Genomic DNA, 19,071 nt, shown 5'->3' with positions numbered 1-19,071 from the left:
ATGCAAGGACACGGTTAGGTACGTGAAACCAACAGTTCGGTTTGATCTTAACAATACAATATTTCCAGCAGATATTGCATATAAATATGAATACTAACATTGCATTGCACATTACATGGCACCGCACTCCAAGTCCAACAAAATGACTTTCCAAATATTGCAAAATACATAAATTGTTGATCTGTTATCTGTAATATTTTAAACTTCACAAAGAAGGCCCTAAGTTAAAACCCTAGGGCCCTAAGCTATGCAAAAGGTATTTTTGTTGTGAGGGAGGAAAAATTTATTTCTAGAAGAGATCTATTGCAGGAGGGAGGAAACACTATAGCTGGCAACTAGGTCCATAGCCAAGATGTAAGCACAGTAAAGATTTGTAAAAAAATATTCATGCCCACTTAGAAAATGTGAACCGTGTACATCTTGTTGGGAACGCGTTCAGTGGGTCTCGAAAGGAGCAAATATGAAGCGCTATCCCTTGATTCACAGACGGAGAAAATGCAGCATTTCTAGCTTTGCAAAAAAAATAGCCAAATAATCAAAGTAGTTTTTTTTCAAATAATATCGTCAATAAATTATGAAAATTTGCAATATAAGATTTCAGGAAATGTTCAGAACACTGAAATAATCTTTTCCGCGCACGAAAAGCCACGAACTCTAATCCCAGGGAGTAGCATTCTAAACTGCATTTCCAGTTCCACCTTGCGTTTAAATGTCTTGATTTCGCCTTACTCTCCCAGTCCCGGTTCTACATCCCGCTATAAAACCACAATAAAAGCACGGCCAAACTAAAACTGCATGTCTCGTAGATCTTTTATATTTCTGCATTAAATCCTGACTGAAATTTCGGACACAAACAGAATTCACTTAAAACGAGAAACGTCTTTGAAACAAGGTGGAACTGATGAGACAAGTTCGCAGTGTAGAATGTACTACACACACAATTCGTGCTTTTTCAGCTTTTTTAAAAAGCAGCTTTTTTATCTACGAACTACAGTTTTCCTCTATTTTTCAACATAGTCACACTTGTCATAGCATTTCCTAAATTTGCAAATGCCTTCTGCATAAAACTCGGCCGCCTGGAGATTTAATCAATCATTTTGCAGATCTTCATCGTTATCGAATTGCTGGGCCCCAAGGCACTTTTTCATGTGAGTGAACATAATGGAAATCATTATCCGTCCCCCTTCCTCAGTACAGCTGTACGACAAGTGCCCTATATGTAGCGTATAACAAGTGCTTGAACTTAAATGGCGACGGCATCGAAAGATAGTAGAAAACTGTCAATAGTTTTAAGAGGCATGTAATAACATTTTTTATATCTATGCGGGTTTTTTTTATTTAAAGACAAACGGTGGTTACTTTTCGAACATCCCTTGTATTTGCATTATCTATTTATTTTTTTATGATATTTATATCGCTTTGAAAACTAATACGTGTTAATGATATTAAATTATTTTTAATTTCTTGATTGGAGTGACATTCATTCGAGCGATTGGTGTCATAGGTGACCGGATAAATCATCACAATGATAATTCATCACATCTTTAAAAAGTTATATAAAGTCAAGGAAAGTGATGAAATCAAAACTTTATTAACTGGGTTAAGTAGGTTAGGTTAGGTTAAAAAAAAATTCTTCGTTTCTAATGAGTTTATATCACTTTTTAAAAGTGTGTTGAATTGTCACTGTGTTGAGTTATCATGGAACCGGTGTAATATATATACATGTACCATATTTTTGTTATTTGTTTTTGGGGTATTAATAATATGTACCATATTATTTAATTATTACTATTCCTCTAAATATTAATACGGAAATATATGAAAATGAATACTGCGATTTAAAGCTAATGAATTCACCTAGATTTCAAAATTTATCTCATATTTTTAGGTACTATGAATTTGACTCATTATAGCAAGCGATCGCACGAAACATTTTTGCAAAGTTGGCTTGATTTTCCAAAAATCGCAAAGTGGATAATGTAACTTTAGTATTCAAAACAGTAGCTGCAACGTTGAGATACACATGTTTGGTATTAGCTCAGTTTTAGAAGAATTAGAACTAAAAAAGCTGATAGTGAAATAGAAGAATGATTTGGAAATAAACATATTATTCCAGTTTTCCATCAAACCATAAATGAAATTTACGCAATAATTTTGCAATTTGTTATAAATTATGCAACAAAACTCATATACTCAAATAGAAATGTGCAGACTACTGCATTGAAAATACAGTTGGTATAGTAGCAACAACAACAATGGATGCAACCAAAGATATTTGGATGCAACAAAACTCATATACTCAAATAGAAATGTGCAGACTACTGCACTGAAAATACAGTTGGTATAGTACCAACAACAACAATGGATGCAACAAAAAAAGAAGATAAAGACAAAGTGTCGCTAATTAGTACAGGTAAAATAGTAACAAATGCACATAATAAAAGAAAAATTTCATTCATTCGAGAAACTTTGGTCATACATCCTTTTTGAGAGTAGAAATGAAGATATGCAGAGACCGCCCGAAGAAAAGTGGCGGACAACCCCACTGGGGGATCTCGTGTCATCTTATCTTATCAAATAGACAAATAGTAAACGATATCTCACTTGACCTGGTTTCAAAAATTTCCGATTACCACTCCCCCTAGAGGGGTGTTCAATCTCCCTTTTTGGGGCGGTCATTGCAGATCTTCATTATACTGCCAAAAGACATGTGTGACCAAAGATTTTATTTTTGCATTAACCGCACACAGGAGGCCTTGGGAAAATAATTTCTCTGAGGCCATCTTTGAGGATTCTGCGTGGAGGGTAATTTTTAAGGAAAGGGTGAGGAAGTTCTCGCAAGGAAAAATGTAGGAATCTTGGGATTAGTATATCTTGGGGTGACGGGCGTATGAATATATCTCTCCCGCTGCGGCACAAAGCGATGGGTCCGAGAGACCAGTTGGAGAGATCAAAGGGTCTCCCGAAACCAGCCTGTCCCGATCTGGCCCGCCACGCAGCTGGTGGGCAGGCGCATCCTGAATACACCTCTCCCGATGAACCCGAGCACAACTGCTAAATCACTAAACGTAGCGAAACACTTAGGGTGACCTATGGCAAAGCTTGGTTATCCAATAAATGGTTCTCGGAGCTGTTGTACCCAAAACCGCCTTCTAAATTTCAAAGTTTCTGTACAAAATGGTTGCAATTATTATTTTTGCACTATTGTTGAGTAGTAAAAATAAAACGTGATTTTTTCACTCCCAATGTGAACACGATTTTGGTGTGCTTTACGATTTACGATGTCAGAAAACTTATGAAATTAGTAGACTGTGAACATTATTTTAACTACGAAAACTGTGCGGATGTCGTTCCTTGCAGAAAGTTTTTAGTGTTTAAGATTTCTAAATAACTTTCCACGACCATCCGATTTGGATAACTGTGAAAACGGATTTTGTTCTTTTAATGGCCCTATTAAATTGATACTTGGATGGTTCATTCGTCTGGGCGCAACTTCCTTCAGTGCTTCGTGCAATACTGTAATATCTTAGAAATAATTTATTTAAAAAAAACAAACGAAATACGTGCTTAAAATTATTTTACTAAAAAATATTAATTTAAGTTATGTAAATGAATCACTTGACAATATGAACGTAATTTCTAATATTAAAATAAAAAATATATATTTATAAGGTATTTTAAATGTGTTATTTATTTCATCTATTTGAAGATGTTGTAAAAACAAATACTGTTTTTAGAAACTAGATAAAATGACTTTTTAGAATTTTATATTTTGAAATATACGTTAGTATTTACAAATTGAAATATTTTAATTTCAAACATGAAAAACGTTTCGATAATAAAAAAAACATAATGAATTATAATAATAATTCCCAAAAAATAACAAAAAAAGACACTGTGGATTTATTGTTTGCGCAATATAAACGTTGATTTCTCGGATTTATATTTACCCACAGATGCATAAGACATTTATGTTATAAAAAACTTAACTTTCTTGGAATTCTTGTTAAATTCACGCAGTAACAGTCAATTAAAAAATAATTTGTCATAAATAACCTTATTTTTTCAAGACGGGAACCTCATGCGTTAGTTTTTCAAAATGCGACGTTGACAGTTCTTTCGCAGCCAGTTAAAGAGATTTTGTATTAATAATAATTCTAAACTGAGCTTGTAAAACCTTTATTCAATGCGTAACTAAAACACCGTTTAACGGTTGGGAAATGCTTTTTTAAATTAAGACTAAAGTTTAGAATACATTTTTTTAGGGAATTGGCTTAAGTGCTGGGAAAAAGTTTGAATAATATCTACTTTCCATTGTGAATGTTTTTATAAAATAATATTACTGGACACAATAAATTCAGACACCTATTTATAGTCATATTAGAAATTGGAAGGAATTTCTTTTATTGAAATCATCCTAGGTATGTAAGTACCTACTTAAAAGCTTACATTTAAAAAAAAATAGGATAACCCAAATAAAACACGTGATGAAAATAATACGAATGACAGTGATGCAGCAATGCTGCGCATGTACCGTGATGTCAAAAAGGCATGTATCCATAATTATCTGCAAACTAATATTAGTAGGTACCATGAGAATATTCACAATTATCCAACGAGAATTTTTCGAGGTTTTGGCTTCCCAAAACTAAACGTTGTGCAAATAAAACATCGTGTTTTGTATAGGAAAACAACTTTATAATAATCCGCCAAAAGCATTAAACAAATTATGATTTGTAGACGAAGGTACTTACGAAAATTATTTTAGTTTCTGTACCAATATAACTGTGTTCTTAAAATATTATTTTGTATTTTATGTATATTTTCCCACTAGTTTTTTTAAGTACAGGAAAATAACGAATCAAAAACAAAAAAATCGGTATTTTGTGAAAATTCAAAAAATTATGTTCTCCTTGCTCAAACATTTTCAAATACCCGCCAAGAGCCAGGCTACAAAAACTGGTGATTTGAGTTAAGCTTGGTTTCGTAATTCAATAATCATATTTATTAGTGACACAAAGCATACATACAGCCGATTAAAAGATACAGTGGGGCATATCAGTCAGGCATACAGTACAGTAAAAAACTTAACTTTTTACCATTGTGTTTGTTTGGTTAAAACGGTCTTAAACCAGGCTCAATGCCGGCTTTACCACACCAACGTTGAACCGGCGTGTAAGAATCTATTTAGTAAGACGGCTATAGATTGTCCGTTTTGTGCATGTGCTGTAGTCACTTCTATTAATAAAAGTGGGATAAAATATAGTTTTTGAAAATTTTCTCTTTTGAACTTGTTTCTTTATGTGACTACCGAGTTCCACCAAGGGTCCGCCTTGCAAGTAGATTTAGTTAGAAACTGCAGTGTTGAAGTTTTATGAGTCATTTCGGTTCCGTCGCTTTGTTATATTACCTATGTATGTCCCATGGTTTTAAGGCGGGAGATTACATTAAAGGCTTCACGGGGAAGGAAGCGTCAACCCAGATGGCGGTTTCCAGTTATCCGCTTCCGGTTTGACTATAAGGAAGAAATTGAAGGGATTAAACCAATGATTGTAATTGATAATCCTAACAGTTGATGAAATGACAAAAAATTAAATTTCAGATATCTAAAGCTTGTAAATTCTTATTTTTAATTAAATTATGCATCCGGGAAACCATATTTGCAAATTAGCTATAGGTGTTTAAATATATATATATTTATTTATTGTAATAAGGTTTGAAGGTTGATCCCATCAATGTAATGTTTAATCAGTGAAGAAGAAGATAACTAAGTAACTAACCATCACGCCGTTTCCATCAGGGGTAGGCAGAAAAAAACATAAACAACTCGGTCTTGGTACACACTTCTTGCCTCATTCACTTTCATACATACTCTTCTATTATTCTGCTCTTGACATGGCCCGACTCAAGTATCTGATTCACTTGATCGTGCCATGTCTTCCTCGGGTGTCCTCGACTTCTCCTATTATCATTAATACATTTAAACGAAACATGAAACAGAAATAACAGATTTTTCTTTTCTTTTTATTCCTGTATCTTGCTCTGTTTCATGTTTCGTTTAGAATTATTAATATTATCTTTCTCTAAAGGGATTATATTACATTGATGGTTATAACCTTCAAAACGGGAATTAGTTGAGGATTATATTGTTGTCCTCTATTAGACGTTGTCCCGGAAACACAGAGATCCTGGGTTCTTAATTTTTTAAGGTTCTGGATTTTTACTCGTAAATCAATAATGGCGTAGGTAATAAAGTATAAAGTATGATTGACCTGTCGGTGGCTGAGTTGACATCGCGTTTGGGTCCCACCCAGGCGTAGTGAGTTCAATTCCATGGCTGGCAAAGTCCTCCAACACAACACAAGCAACATTGTTAGGTTATTCGAATTAATTCGAAGTTATAACGAATGTTTGTCTTTCTTTAAAAATATATACATATATATTAAGGTAATGCAGTATACTAAATTTAATATGCATCTGAGGGACAAACGACCCAAAGGAGGTTAAGTCATTATTCAATTATATCGCATTGCAATCACAAATGGCCATATAAAACTTGAAATATATGAGTCCCCACAAAGCGGTTGACAATTCGAGATTATTCCAAAGCCAAAAGTAATAAAAACGTATCTAAAGAAAACATCTACTCGCAAAAGCATATTTTTTTTAGCTTTGGTAAATACCAAGATAGTAATATTGGTAAATTTTCTAGAAGATAACAAATTACATTAAAAAAGTAATTAAAAATACACAGGTGATGTTTCAGAAACTTCATAGTGAAAATCAAAGGATACTAACGGGCATTAAGGACAAAGTAAAAAAAATCTTCATCCGCCTTCTGGCGTTGTCCTTTGGACGCATATCTCAAATGAGATTTTCATTTTGTCTTTTATGAATGTTCATCTTTAATTTGACGGCAATTTCTCGTTAAAACGACAGCTTATCGCAATTAAAACTTTACAGAGTTAATAACATACTTCACTCTGACGCCATAAATTAATTGCAAAGAACCGCGCGCGACTTTAAGACGTTCCTATATAAAATAATTTGATGATGAATATGCAATGAGAATTGCGTTATTGTGTAATAATGAAATCAGTTCACCGGATACTTACGGAGAGTCAGTAAGTTTGTAGATAAAATAAGTTAATAGTATACTGTCGCCTATATTACGGAAAATCAAAGAATTGTTAATTTTGAGAGAGTTTACAGAGATTTATTTTTGGGGTATTATGCCGTGTTCCGCTACCTCCTTCTTTCGCCAACGATTCGGACAGCATTATAGTGTCCATCATCAGGGAAGATATGTATAATAATAATAATAATAATTGGATGATTTGTAAGCGCCGTTTTTGTGCAAAATCACCTCAAGGGCGCAATACAAATTTATAATACATTTCTACAAGTTATTAGTTATTACTAACTACATATGGAGATAATATACAGTACAATACTTACCTGGTAGGTCACTTGAGATTAACAATTAATTGACATTAACTAATTGTTTATTAGCGTTATTTAGATACAGGATTAAGGACATAATTAAAAAAATTGGATATTACTGGACATTCTCTCAGAAATGGTATATTTAATTTAGGGGTATGACAGCTTAAAAATGTAAGTTTTTTCAAACTGTGTGATACTGTCAATATGGTGTAAGACCACCATTCAGAAATGAAAGGTTGCTTGAAATGGCTTTTTTATAAGTTTTTAGTTTAGACCTGAATTCTGTTGGACTTGTTATGGATCTTAGTTCCGGAGGGAGTTTATTCCAAGCCTTCGGCCCAGATACTCCAAAAACGCGATCACAAAACTTAGTATTTGGATTGCGCTTAGGTTCCATCTGTCTGCCTACAGATGCTGATGTTGCTGATAGCTGAACCTCTATAAGACTTTTGGCCGTGAAAATCTCAAATCATATTTGACAGAATATACTAAACTCTACATTAATAAAGAATTCAAACATAAATACCAGTATTTTTTTAAAGTTTGTTCAATAGTTAAATTAATTAATTAATAACCCGAGCGGTAAGAGGTAGATGTCATATGTGCTTTGCACGTCTTCCGTGGGTTGTACTGGGTACGCATTTTATATGGAGATTTTCTTTATTCTTTATTGAGGAATTCCAATATTTTTTTGTCAATGTCAACCGTCTAAATAACATAAGGGTATTTTTTTAATATCAAAATTTTTTTAGTAAAATTAATATTTAAAGTTAAAATTTCATATTTGCGCCAAAACATCGCAAGACTTCAAGGATTCAAGCGGTATTATCCTTAAACATATGTAGCTCATAGGCTAAAACGTTACGGCAGTTTGAGGTGTACGCGCCAGCGGGATTAAGCCATTGCTTACGTAAATTTAAAATCAGTTTCTACTTATTCATTTTTACAAAACGTTAATTTTAGGAGTGGGGGATTTTAGTCATATGATTTGTGTTGTCAGCGAATATGTTCAATAAGGCGATGCACTACGTCGTGTAATATTTTAAATTGAGCCGCTATCAATAACAACCCTTACGTAGATGGCGATAACGTTTAAATTCCCGCTTAACACCATCCGCCTGTTTTGATATATGCAAGAAAATCATGGCCAAAAAGTGCCTTTTATTTAATTTTGTGAATGTTCAGGCATAAATATTTAATTTTTTTTCGATCATTTTATAAATAACTTAATTTTCCACACTATACAATAAAATCATAACCGAAAATGGGTTCGTAAGTAAGATTTTGAACTTTAAAGCAGTTTTCATAGGCCTTATACATTATTTTTTTCTAGGCTTATAAAAAGACTTATCTAAAAAATACTCGATTATTTCAAAGGCCAAGATGTATACTACTCGCAGTATTTAATTAAAGCATCTGAAACATTTCTAGGCGACCAAATTTTCAAACCAAAAACACATGATTTTGCATTACTACATATGGCATCGCCCTTTCTGGAGATAATGTTAATTATTATTCGTACCGATGTCTAAGAAATACAAGCGTTACGATGCAATTTACTGATGTTCCAGGAAGTTTTTAAGCAAAAAATGGTAGATGCGATCTGTTCTCTGACATATTATTAAAATGACATTATATTAACGTGTTTTACAACAATTGCGTGTATTAATGGACATTGTACATTAGATTTCGTTCGACCAATAATGGGAAGATCTGTAAAGAATAGCTTTTAAATCACTTTTAAATAACCATTTATTAATTCTGAGAGTAAAAATATAGAATTATATAGGTATGTATACTTATAGGTATGTATAGACTCAGTGTTTTTTGGTCTACATGAACATATTTTCAGTGATTTTTTTTAGTCAACTTCCTTATTATGTGTCCAAATCCCCACTACTGCTAGACTAGACTACCATTATTATGTTGTGTTTTTAAATTTAATTTTGGTTACTTACATTTAAATTTACAAATTACTAATCTTAATAGATATCATAATAACTTTACATTGCACCTTAAAACAATTTTGAAAATTTTAAGTTATCTTTTTTACTTCTAAAATCGTGTAGAAGAACCCCCCGAAGTTAAGGCACTTTACCTCCGCACTTTACCGTCATTACTGATAGTAAAGAGAAGCTTGAAATAGACGAAGAGTTTGTTTACAGAAAATTATGCAAACGAAGCCAGGAAAGTCGAGAAGCATAAGTCATCACATGTTAACAGGAAATCAAATACTAATCCAGATACTACTAGATATCACTAGGCAAAGACAAGTGATAAGATAAATACACACAAATTAATTTATTATTTCTTATAGTGTAAGCGAGTAAGCGTATCTTGTTATCTAAGTCACACCCTTTGTGTAGAATGTACTATTCGGCACAAATACACATGAGAACAGGACAATATTGTTTTGTCCCATCTCCGGACCCATTGGTCACAGTGTGAACAGAAATTTTGAGGACAGGACAATAAATCGAGACATTGCCAGATATCACGGCTTTATGGCTGCCCTGTGCTTCTACATGATTTTAGAAGTAAAAAGCTAACAATTTTTTGAAAAATTATTTTTGGTTAGTTTTTAGGTTAAAAAGTTGAATCGTTTGAATGGGAAAAAAATTATATTTCTGAGGAAAAATATTTTTGTACAGGAAAATTAACATTGGAATTTTGAAAAAAGTTGGTCATGTTTTTAACTTCCACCATCACCTAGAATCACCTCCCGAAGTTAGCGCACTTTACCCCCGGATACTGTTATATTGCGCTGTAGGAAACCATTAAAACTACTATGAGGTATGAACCCCATACCAGAGTAATATTAAAAGCTAAAAAGATATATAATCAATAAAAAAAACTTTATTTCACAAAACGTATAATATATATTGGTAATAAAATTCGCACCGGATGAGGTAGGCGTTTAACATTAATTAAATATTCATTAAAAATTTTACAGTAAAAATAAAACGATATTATCGTTATAAAGTTTATGGTTCCATGATAACTCAACACAGTGACAATTCAACACACCTTTAAAAAGAGATATAAAGTCATTAGAAACGATGAAAAAAAAAAATTAAACCTAACCTAACCTACTTAACCCAGTCAATAAAGTTTTTGTTTCATGACTTTCCATGACTTTATATAACTTTTTAAAGATGTGATGAATTACCATTTTGATGATTTATCCGGTCACCGGTCTGATAATAGCCTCGAAATTCACTTTGCGCGAAAAAATAATCAGTCATAACTCCGTAACGGAAAGGATTACATGAGTTATTCGTGCGTCGTGGTGTAGATCTTGAGGTGCTCTAAAAACTAAGCTAAAGTATTCAAGTTGTCAAAACGTTATAAAATTTGCCTGTTTCAGATAATATCAATTATATTTCACTGCCCTGTACTTAATTCAATGTCATTGTAAGATTCGCCAAAACAAAATGATAATAATTATTATTATTATTTTATTCACATTTAAACCCGCTAAACTACTTATGTAGTTTGTCAGCAGGGACATAGAGACAACATTTATAAAATCATAAGATACAATTTGAACAGTACATAATTACATAAATTGGTTACATTGCAGAAAAGTTTAAATAGCAGCATAAAAAGCCTTATATAATAAGCAAGTAAAAATAAATGTATGAACAAATTAGTATTATCAACAAGTACATCAATAGTTTCATAAATAGAGGTAGGTAGTCAGGTATTACAAAATAATTGTTTTTCCATTTTCTAACAATATGAATTCCATTTCAGGGGCATCAGTATAAATCATTATTATCCAATAACCATTTCCTTAGATTATATTTAACATTAGCAGTATACATGTTATTATTTTTAATTGTCATTGGTAATAGGTTAAAAATTTTGGGTACTATATAGTTTAAAGTTCTTTCACCATATTTATTAGTACATTTCGGAACTACCAGTCCTTCATTTTGAGAGAATCTTGTGTTATGTTTATGGCAAACTCTTTCCCTATACAATGAATCAGACAATATAACATGTTGACTTACAATATTATAAAACAATAATCCTCTGACAGGTAAAATATTCAGACACTTGTATATTAATTTAATGTTACTTCTGTGTTGATTGTCATATTTATGGATTAACAATTTTATAATGGAGTTTTGTCACATTCATAGAAATGTAACTGTCACTTTCTCCATATATTATGCTCAGTTCTCAAGACGTTTTCATGCAAAACAAATAATAGCGGGATTGTAGAGACCCACCCTATTTTTATTTAAATTGTGACAGTGGTGAATCATTTAGGACGGGTTGTTTCGGAGAATTTGAACAATTCATCAAATTTCAACGTTCATTTTCAAGTTCTGTGAAAGATTTTTCAAGTACTGTTTTTATTTCAGTTTTGTCAAGCAACTAGCCTACAATGATATAATAACAGAACTTGAATAGGACTTTCACAGAACCCAAAAATGAACGTTGAAATTTGATGAATTGTTCAAATTCTCCGAAATAACCCGTCCTTAAACTACTAATTTTAAATTTACTGTTCACAATTTTGAACTCATACAGGTGTTCCAAATATTTCCTTGCTAAAGACTACGAGGCCTTCTGTTTTTGAGTAAGGAAAATATTGTTTCTATTTTGATAAGCTAGAACCAGAGCCTGCTATGTAGGTTGCATAGGAATAGTGCATTTTACACGAGACAAATCTCCAATGAATGCTTTCATGGGGTTATTTTACATCATAATTAATTTTATGCAGCAGGAAATACTTTTTCGTGTAATAAGTAGCGTGTAGCATGAACCCCACGTGTAAATGTAATGTCATTAGCAACACTGCCATTTCATTATTATTATCATCCAACACGAAATTAACCAATTAGCTTTTTTATTTCAATGTTCATAATTTTAATAAAACTAGTTTAAAATATTAATGATTGACTATCACGCAAAGATAGAAAATTATAATATATAAGACAAGGTTTTTATGGGTAACACATTTCTATAAGCATTAATTACTAGCCTGAAATATCCATACAAATTGAAAATCTATAATATTTGCAAAATCAAAATATTTCACCAACAAATCTAGATATAAAATATCTCGACGCCATCTAGTGGGAAACTCAGCACTAACAAAGCCTTTCCTACAAAAATAATTTTGGTTGTTTACAGGTGAAAAAATACATAATAAGCAGTAATTGTCGATTGAAGTATTTGTACATTTTGAATTATTTGGCGGAGTGGGAGTAAGCCGACTTACCTCAGTAGTCTGGAGCACCTGAGGACATCAGAGGGTGCGGGTTCAATCCCCGTCGGTGGAATTTATTTTTACTCGGGAGATATTTTCAATTTGTATGGATATTTCAGGCGAGTAATTAATACTTATAATAATATTATATAGATACCGCAAAAAAGAGAACAAATCCATCTTGGCGTAAAAAAATATAATTAATTAAAAAATTGGCCTTACTAATAAAGCGTGTTAATTTAATTAATCAATAATTTAGTAAATTTTACACAACTCACAAACAATCGTGAATGTAGGGTAGATGGTTGATAATCAACTTTTTTAAATGGAAAACACGTTTATTAGTAAGGGGGCAAATTATTTGTGTATTAATTGCTGTTGTAATAAATCATGAATAAAAATATTAACTAAATACCTATTAAGATTTATTTTGACGCTAATTCTTAATCGTTTTATTATTACTCTCCATCACAGGTGTTTTTTGTGGTTAATTTTCTTTTAGCTTTCGTTTTCGAGTAAACCGAGTCCAAAGCTGGAATTTTCGGGACAAAAAGTTAAAAAAAAAATTTAAACGGCTCTATAAATAATCGACCATTATATATAAACAGTACAATAAAATATTTCTCATAACGAGCTAGAAGAGCAACTGCGATTCCGGGTCTAAATAACACTAGTGCTATTACAACGCAACTTTTATGTGAATTTCGCTGTCTGACGTCACTTCGTAGAGTGGAGACAAGTCGGCATCATTCCGACACCGGCAACCAAGCTTCGCTTATGCCGCGCCCAGACGTGTGCAATGCAACATCCAAAGCAAGATGCAATGCATCATGCAATGCGATGCGAATTCTTCTTATGGACGGCAACACGAACACGAAATGCTCGTGCGGCGTTCGCGATGATCCGTAGCCTGTTGCACCTGGTACACGTTGGGCCATCTGTCTCTGCTGAACGCGTATTGCGAACTGAAGACGGGGCCAACGTGTGAACGTTGTTAGTGGGTTGGCGCTAAGATCATTTGATGTGTGCACGATTGGAGGCTAAGAAATGTCACAGCTAAGTGGTACTGTACACGTTGGGCAAAGCAATGTCCCAATGCATTGGGCAAGTGCGAACTAGGCCTACAAAATGTACTAGGGGCATGTCGATTTTTGACGCGAACCCAAAGGCATTCGCATGGCGTTCGCAGTACCTGCAGTGATGGTATGCCTGGGGAGAAGTCCCCAGATCGGCGGGATTTTTAATTTCAAAAGGAGAAAGGGGGTATTTTTGGAAAAAGTAAGAAATCTTAGGGATTAAGAGAATAGAGATTTGTGTAAAAATGCATTTTGTTCAGTGGCCATCCATGAGCGATGTGTTAACGGCTCATGTGAAGAAACGTTCTTTGTCTAAAATGGTTTGTGTTTATGTAAATATGTTGGTAACGGGATTTCCAATGTTTTCAGAAAAGCTGTACCACCAATTGCGACTTGTCTGTTCGGCATTTAGTAAATAACTAATAAAATAAATATTATGCCACTATAAAAACAGGATTCGCATTTCATTCGCCTAAAAATGGATCAATACGAACAACAACAGAATTCGCGTCAAGATAAGTACATTACAAACGATTCGCGTTGCGTTACATGTTGCATAGCAATTTGCATTGTATGCTGCACTATAAGCTTCTGGACTATGGGATGGGGACTTTCGGTCATACAGAGCGCTTCGTTTAGGTCCAGAGCAGTGTTTGCCAAACTTTATTTCCCGTGGCTTGGTTATTTTTATAGGTACTTCTTCTGCGTGACCCACTCAGAATAAGTATGAATATAATGTTAGATACATATCGCAAAAAAAAACGCGCTAGACAAAAAATGGACCACGCATTACAGGTTCATATTTATGTTCCAATGTGTATGTATATATTTATATTCGATTGCACTAACCTCACATTCCAGAAAAAATAAAGTTACAAATAAATTCGGGTAGATTCTTGCAATCAGGTAAAAAAAGCACCCAAAAAACTATGCGAAATGATTATTATGTCGGTAGTTCTTAGTCGAAGTTTGATACAGTTAAATAAATATGACCGAAGTGGGTAGGGTTGGATTGCTCGGTGGTTAGGGTAAAGCTCCGGAGGGTCTGTATTCCTGGGTTTAATTCCTAGACGCGACCGAAATTTTTATGTTTCATTATTTTAGAACGAGAGTAGTTGAATTAATTTAAAAAAGTGTTTCGCCAAATACATTTTCCACGCAAAACAATAACACATGGTACTGTAACTCGAAATATTTTAACGAAATAATTTAGTTATGTTAAAATGTCTTAATAATAATATACGATCCGCTGGCTTTATACCACAGCGCTGCAATTGCAAATTATTTATCGAGCGAGGAAAAGAATGTGCCAAAATACACGCTTCATAAATAATTATAGAGGGATGGGGCATGGGGTGAGAGGGGTTTAAACGGTTGCCTCGGGGAGGTCGCAGGGTTCGAGAGGTTTAACAAGGCGGATGGTAAACTATTCTTCCTGGGCCTCGATTGTCGACGAAGTCATTCCACCCGAACAACGAGTTGTTCGGGTGGAATGACTTTAGTCGTTTTGCTTATGTAAGTATGTAACTTCGACGAGACTCAAGATGTATGTACTTTTGACGGCAATCGCGAGCGGCCTGGATTGGAGAATCGATACCCTGGTCTCTATCGGTTGCACGACCTGCGACCACTCTTGCCAACGATTAACAATATTGCCTGGCAGCAGAAGCAGTAGGTACTCGTACTGTGTGCAGTAATGCTTTTAGTATGGACAAACGCACAAGGATATAAACACTTTAAAAAAGAGTAGCAGCTATCTTGAATAACTCTAAATCTCGTTATCTTGGATAAGCTATACCGAGGTTATGTAGTATTTATTTATTCATAATATTTTTTTATATACACTTTTATACAGTGTATATAAGTGTTGGGAAGTAAGAGCTTCATAGATGCACGCACAGATGGCAGTGCATAGAGCTTGCGTGGAAATCCGCAAGATGGAGCCAGTGGCCAGTAGTCGCCAGGGCCAGTGGGAAGGCTCCCAGAGAAACTTACTGTTTCAGATTCCAATTAGCCAGCTTCTAGGTAGGTCGACTATCGAGTCACTTTTATAACACGCGGAGTATTGATAAATCCCTGATTAATGTAAAAAAACCATTTATTTATAAACTCCTTCCAAGACGAGTTGGAGACCTGTTTGTACACCTCACTAGGAGAACCTGTGTGAGGTGCATCTTTTGGAGAAGTATTATTATGCCGTTATAATTTTTTTTAATTTTTTTTATTTAATATTTGTATGTTTTTTACAATAAATATACAATTATACATATTATACAGTGTTATCAAGGTAAATAATAATAGCTTTTCCTCACCATAAAGAGACGAGGCTCTTGTGTTTGGTGAGTGAATCATAGCTCAATTATATGGAATCATGTAAGTAAGTAAATAATATATTTGCAAAACCAAAGGGATAAGTAAGAAATAGGCAAGATTTATCAATAATACAGTTTCAAGATTTGAAGGAAATAATAATAAGAGTAAGATATGGACTTTTATAGTAGTTTTAGGTAATTTTTTAATTTTATTTTAAATTCCTGAATATCTTCAATATTTTTTAGATATAATGGAAGGATGTTAAAATATGTTATACCTAGATAGAGATAGGTATTTTGTGTGTGCTTTGTATTAAGTTTCGGGATTTTGATAGTTTTTTGATATCTTGCTGATGAATTGAATTGTAAGTTATTTAACTGTATTTCTTTATAAATTTGTAGAATTGAATATTTTTTATATAAATTGTCTATTGTGGGTACATTGAATATTGAAAAGAGAATCTCAGTAGAAAATTTGGATGGTTTTTTCAATATTACTTTAATTATCAATCTTTGAACTATTTTAAGTGGATTTAATATATTGTTATAAGTTCCTCCCCAGCCAATAATACCATATTGTAATATAGATTGTACAATTGTATAGTACACTCTTTTTAGGTTTTCTACTCTAAGAATATTTCTAAGTCTTATAAATATATAAATACATTTTCTAATTCTTTTGACAAGTTCACAAATTTGTTTTTTCCCTTTAAAATGTTGATTTATATATATACCAAGATATTTAATTTCAGAAGTTAGACTAAGGGCGAGTTGTTTCGGAAAAGCTGAACAATTATTCAGATTCCCGAGTTCTATTCAAATGTAAGAAAATCTTCACGTCGATTTTATTCAAATACAAATTGGGTTGTTTCAACTCCGAAAAAGCTTCCGTTATATTTGAATAATCCGTTCCAGTGTTCCCCGCCGAATCGGGCAATTATTGCAGAGAATATTTTTTTTGCGAGACAGGAATTATTTTTACGCTGGCAACACCTCGTATTTTTATCAATCTGTCAAAACTTTTTCCCGCCGTCGCGTTGTTGGACTGCCTGTATTTTGTGATTGTTTATTGTCTCAAATTTTGAAAACTTAAAATGGATCCAAACTTACTGTAAGTATTGTAAATTATACCCTTTTTCCATAATAAATATGAAATTTATGAATAAATAATACACATGTTTGTAACCGTATAGGTACGTGAGGCATTTTGTTTTCCTAAATCCCAATGTAAAGCTAATATTATGTAGAGTTTCGTCTTCTAAACAACATAAACGATCATAATGAAAACATTTGCGATACCTCTATATAATTATCGCTTGTAATATTACCCGGTGTTTCTGTGGAATGAGACAGGTGGAACTCTCTAAAAGCATCGCGTTTTATCCCTTCTGGATTGTTCCGCCATAGAGTGAATTATGGCGGCAAATTTTTTGTTTATTTTTATATATTATGTTGCATTCCGCCACACTTTAATAATGTGTTACCGAGGAATATTATATATAACGTTCAAAAAAATATCCGTAAGAAACGTGAAGATGGATTTGTGTATTTTGACCTATTAAATATAATATTTCAAGTGCATATTTAATTTTATATCACCAATTCCTTGTACGATCTTGTTACTTATAAATATGAAATGTGTTTTCAGGAAACAATGCAATGTTGGTGAGGAAGTATAGCCATATTCTCACCAATAAAAAGACCGACGCAGTCATCTTCAAACAACGAGAGGCGACATGGCTTACTCTTATATCCGATTTCAATGGCGATGGATTCTGTCAAACAGCTCCGAGCTCGGTTTGAAAATATGAAGCGTCGGGCAAGGCAGGTTGGAATATATTTCTTAATTGGTATTAATCTTAACGCCATAATGCTGTTAAATGAACTGTTATATTTAGTAATTGGTTGCCCTGATGCTTTGTTTAATTCATGCAGGTATATATGTTTATTAATTGACTTTTAATAATGCTTCAAGGACGGTAGCAGAGAAATTCAGGAGAGGACTGGCGGTAGACACAAATTTTATGCGGAGCATAGTGGCTACTTCGATTGACGGACTCCCTAGCGTGTTTGACGATGACATCAGCACTTTGGTGCTGCAGGAGCTAGCTGGTGGTGGAAGAAGGTGGGAGTTTGGTTAGCGCCACAGCTGAGGTTTATTATGGTGTTGACTGCAGTTTACTAACCACTACTACAATGTTTCCTAGTTTTATATTAGTTCTTCATTTAAGATAATCTGGTTAATTAATGCATTTTCACATTTTTTTAAGCTTCCAACTCCTACCCCTTTGACAGCAGCGCCCCAGAACCAACAATCTAAAAACCTATTTCCTCTCCTTTTAAATGTAAGCGAATTTGTCGAATGATTTTATATAAGATGTTAGTAGAGTGTAGTGTAAAGCAATTATTTTACATTATCGTTGCTTTATTTAAGAAATTAATCTGATTAATTAATGTATTATTATGTTGTTAATGCATCCAAATCCAACCGTTTTGATAGCAGCGCCCCAGAAACCTCAATCCTAAGAGCAATTTCATCTCCTTTAAATGTAAACGAATTTGTTGACTGACTTAATACAAGTTTTCAAACAAACTATTAGTAGATTTTAGTACAAAATATTTGTATTTCACTATCGTTGCTTTATTTAAGATAACAATCTGATTAGTTAATGTATTCTCATGTTGTTGAAGCATCCAAATCCAACCCTTTTGACAGAAGCGCCCCCTATTATTATTATACATACCGATTTCCGGTTTAAAAAAAAATTGGATTATTGAGACAAGAACGAGTAATATCGGAGTCATGCTAAAACTAAACTGAGATGAAAGCAGTTTATTCCCCTCTGTTCACTACTGGGTGAATTCTTTAATGTACTCATATTAATTTTAATAATTTTTCTCTTTTTTATGTACACAATTCTTATGAAGTATTTTCTGGCTTCATAATTACCTTCATTATATTACATGATAATACTAACAAATGTACATTGTGTACTTACGACGGGGTACTCCA

The 19,071-nt window shown here is 33.3% G+C and overlaps 1 long non-coding RNA gene across 1 annotated transcript; it reads left to right on the top strand.

The window, feature by feature from the left end:
- Positions 1-17,077: 17,077 nt before the first annotated feature.
- LOC149416822 (uncharacterized) lies at positions 17,078-18,355 on the top strand. Its single transcript, XR_016303385.1, has 3 exons — positions 17,078-17,169; positions 17,707-17,886; positions 18,034-18,355. It is a non-coding gene; the product is annotated as an uncharacterized LOC149416822 (long non-coding RNA).
- The last annotated feature ends 716 nt before the right edge of the window (positions 18,356-19,071 follow it).

The sequence above is a fragment of the Hesperophylax consimilis genome, chromosome 16, assembly GCF_061612785.1.
Source record: "Hesperophylax consimilis isolate HC1 chromosome 16, BYU_Hcon_1.0, whole genome shotgun sequence".
NCBI lineage: Eukaryota > Metazoa > Arthropoda > Insecta > Trichoptera > Limnephilidae > Hesperophylax > Hesperophylax consimilis.
The sequence above is the reverse complement of the archived record's forward strand: the minus strand, read 5'-3'. Positions and strand labels throughout refer to the sequence as shown.